Below are 4,707 nucleotides of genomic sequence, written 5' to 3'. Positions count from 1 at the left end.
AAAATTGAGCAGAGAAGAAATCAGCAGAAAGGTAAAACTGATGACACAGACAAAGGTAAAGCACCTGAATCCGCTCACTATATTGAGGCACAATGTAACATTGGAGTAAATGAAGATTTGTTTAATACTTCACTTGCTTCTTCGAAAAATGATTGGTTGCTTGATTCAGGAGCAACCTGTCATATGACTCATAGGAAATATTTTTTTGAAGATTTCACTGATAATGTTGATGGAGCAGTATACTTTGCATATCAGTCAAAAATCAAGCCATCAGGGCTTGGCACAATCAGGCTTAAACTGCCTGGTCTTCCAGACTTTCTTCTGGATCATGTTCTATATCTCCCACAGCTCAAGAGAAACTTGCTGTCCTTGGTCCACATCCGCCAGCAAGGTCACTCCATTCATATGTTTGATGGAAAGCTTGAGGTAAGAAAGGCATCTGACCACTCACTTGTCATGAGGGGAATAGAAGAAGAAAGACTTCTTAAACTGCAAGGAACCTCTGCTCATGCACAACATTTCTCATATATTTCTCATCATGAAGAAGGTACACTTCCATCAAGTTTATTATGGCATGCTAGATTTGGACATTTAAACTATGACAATCTCTGCTTATTAAAGAAAAATGGTGTTGCTGGTTTGCCTACAATTCCTAGAAAACATAAGCAATGTGATGCTTGCATTCTAGGAAAGCATAGCAAACAGTCTTTTCATGATTCACATTCAAGAGCACATAGGAAGCTTGAACTCATTCATTCAGATTTATGTGGTCCAATGCCTGTTCCTTCTGCAAATGGAAATAAATATATCATGACATTTATTGATGATTACACCAGAATGGGTTGGGTTTATTTATTGAAGAACAAATCTGATGATTTTCAAACATTCAAGAATTTTCATAAGTGGATTGAAAATGATGCACAATCTCATATTGGGTCTATTCGCACTGATAATGGAAAAGAATATACATCAAATAAATTTGAAAACTATCTTCGCCAACATGGGATCAAACATCAAACAACTGTACCTTATAATCCCCAACAGAATGGTGTAGCAGAAAGAATGAATAAAACAATCTCGAATATGGTACGATCCATGCTTTTCTTAAAAAATGTAAAGATAATGTTTTGGGCTGATGCTGTTCTATGTGCTGCATATATAAAGAATAGATGTCCATCTAGTGCTATAAGAAACAAGACTCCTTATGAATTGTGGTATGGACATGTTCCTTCGATAAAACATCTCAGGATTTTTGGTTCCACCTGTTATGCTTTAATACCAAAGGTACATAGAAACAAACTTGGTGCTAGAAGTCGTAACTGTATCTTCCTGGGGTATTCAAACACATCTAAAGCATACCGTCTCTATGATGAAGTAAATAAAAAGTTTGTTGTATCTAGAGATGTCATTTTTCTTGAATCATCCAAATCTGACAATGTTGTTGAGCGGCAACTTGATCGCTTGGATAGATTCACAAAAACGAAATCATTTCAAGAGTTTGATAGTCAGATTCCACATCTTGAAGGGGGGATTCCTATACTAGATAACATGTGGAATCTTCTTCTGATGAACAATCTCCCTTGCATGAAACTCCAACACCGGATGATCCTTTAAGTGATGTAATTGATAGAATTGGGAGACTCAATCTTGATTCAGTCCCAACTCAATCAACAGAGCAGCCTGGACCATCTCAGAAAGGTCCCCCAAAGTGGCTGACAAAGACACTTGAAAGTGTTCATCCTGATGAAATCGGAAAAACAGGAACCAGAAATACAAACCGACAAGATGGAGGTGATGTAGATAACTCTAATTCACCTGTTGATATGGATGTTACTTATGATTGTGAATTGAACTTGTCTACAGATTTTGAACCAACTTCCTTCAAAGAAGCTGCTTCTCATGATGAATGGAAAGAAGCAATGCAGAAGGAGTATGATGCCCTCATAAAGAATGGCACTTGGAAGCTGGTTGATCCTCCATTTGGAACCAAACCAATTGGCTGCAAGTGGGTCTACAAGAACAAGTACAAAGCTGATGGCTCACTTGACAAGCAAAAAGCTAGGCTTGTGGCAAAAGGTTTTGCACGGAAGGAAGGGGTCGATTATGAGGAAACTTTTGCCCCCGCAGCAAAATGGGCCACCATCCGGACACTCTTTGCACTACGCTGCTTAGAACGGTTGGAAAGTCCATCAAATGGATGTAAAAACTGCATTCTTGAATGGAGATCTAAGGATTTGGAAAGTCCCAGCCTGAAGGATTTGCTGTGAAAGGACATGAACACAAAGTATGCAAACTTGTGAAGTCCTTGTATGGCCTCAAACAAGCACCACGGGCCTGGTATGAAAAACTAACTGAGCATCTTCTGAAACTCAACTTCAAACATTTTGATCTTGATGATGCAACTTTATTTGTCAAGAAAGTTGGCAAAACAGTTGTATATCTTGTGGTATATGTAGATGATCTTTTAATGACAGGGAACAATGAAAGCTATATTGCATCCATAAAGAAAGAATTAGGAAAAAGTTTTGAAATGACTGATTTGGGCTATGTTCATTACTATCTTGGCATTGAAGTAACCCAACATCCAAAATCCATATTTCTTTCTCAAAAGAAATACATTGGAGATTTGTTAAACAGATTTGGCATGACAGAGTGCAACCCTCTTTCTACTCCAATGGAACAAAACTTGAAGCTCACATCTATTGAAGGAAAGGAATTTGAGGATGCAACAAAGTATAGACAGCTTGTAGGAAGTCTCATCTACCTCACTACTGCCAGACCAGACATTTCATTTGCTGTTGGAATCCTCTCCAGGTTTATGCAAAAGCCTTGTGAGGGACATTGGTCTGCTGCAAAAAGAGTTCTAAGGTACTTGAAGGGAACTCAAGACCTTGGAATCAAGTATACACAGGTGGATGACTCAGCTTGATTGGATACTCTGATTTAGACTTCGATGGAGACAAAGAAATTGGGGTATCTACTTCAGGATATGCTATGAGTCTTGGATCAGGAGTTGTCTCCTGGAGATCACGCAAACAATCAGTTCCAGCAGATTCCACAACAGAAGCAGAATATGTGGCAGCAACTGAAGCAACGAAAGAAATTGTGTGGCTCAGGAAAATTCTTGAAGATTTGCAGGTAAAACAAGTACAATCAACTCCACTCATGATTGATAACACCTCTACAATAAAGTTGGCCAAGAACCCAAAGTTCCATGATCGTACTAAGCACATCAATACTAAATATCATCTGATCCGACATCATGTTGAGGCCAAAACAATCCATCTCCGTCATTGTTCCACAAATGAGCAAATTGCAGACATCTTCACCAAAGCACTTGGAAGAGAAAAGCTTGAAAGATTCAGAACGATGTTTGGACTCACCAACATCCCTTCAGATTAAGGGGGGGAATGTTCACACCTAATCTTCAACGGTTGGGTAAACTGGAACATGAACAGTCATCAAGAAGATGAACTGATCCGTCCCATTTTATGTATATAAACAATAGTTATCTAATGAAATAATCAGTCAGTTTTCTTCTGCCCATTTTGGAGTTACCCTGGCCTGACAAGGAAAATAAAAACAACAAATGCCTCTATCTCTCTCTCTCTGAGTTGTTACATGCCTTTATTAGTGGAATATTTTTCTTCATCTATTTATCCTTCTTTTATACAGTAAAAAAAATACATTGAACAATGTACATATGTTTCAAATCATTCCATTGCATCTCAAGTCAACTTGTTATAGTGAACATAATATTGACTAGTCAACACATATAAACATATTATCACATGACATTGTAAAGCCATCACTCATTCTATCTTATTAATTATTATTGTCCTATATGGATTTATATCTATTGTTTTTTGTATGTTGAATTTCTCTATAATAAATTAACATTATTCATTTCACTATTGCAAACATGTGATATTAGACGTCTCTAGGATTAAAATATAGGTAGATATACTTTGATCAATGTCATTATTGTATAGGGATTTAAACAATACTTTGATTGATTGAATAACTTCCAATTTTTTTATCCTTCAAAATGCTTGTTTATATTTTTGTAAAAATAAATAAAGTGAATGAATAATAATCAATTCACTCATGAGTGTGAGTTTTTTCTAGTGTAATTAAATTGCTTTGTATATCATGACCAAAAACTTGTGTTTCTACTCTAAAATATAGCATTTTAAATTTCTTTGTTTAATTTAAAAAGATATAAAAAAAATTATTTTCTTACTTCTTGATTTATAAAATTGAAATCCATATTACATTTGGTAAAAAATATGATTGACATATTGAAAAATATAAAAAAACAAAAAAAAAATTGTTGTTAAATCTTTTCCACTTACATCTTATTATTCTCTTTTTACTCATTATTCTTCTATGTTCATTTCATTAACTAAACTTTTATGTTCAAAATAAGTTATTATGAGAGACAATTGATTGTAAATCACTTTACCCTTAACTTTATTGGCAATGAAATTGATAATCTTTCAATTTTTGTTCCCTTAAATATCTTTTATTGTGCTATTATTAAATCAATCTATGTATCACTTTGGTCTAGCTTCATGAATTAGAGTTTGGGATACATAATTCATTTGGGATACAATGTTAATGAAATTGATAATCTTTCAATGTTTGGTCCCTTTAAATCTCTTATATTGCGCTATTATTAAATCAATCAATGTATTGCATTGGTCC

The sequence above is a fragment of the Pinus tabuliformis genome, chromosome 3_1, assembly GCF_031772625.1.
Source record: "Pinus tabuliformis cultivar Carrire ecotype Pingquan chromosome 3_1, CPIR1, whole genome shotgun sequence".
NCBI lineage: Eukaryota > Viridiplantae > Streptophyta > Pinopsida > Pinales > Pinaceae > Pinus > Pinus tabuliformis.
This window is presented reverse-complemented; position numbering follows the sequence as displayed.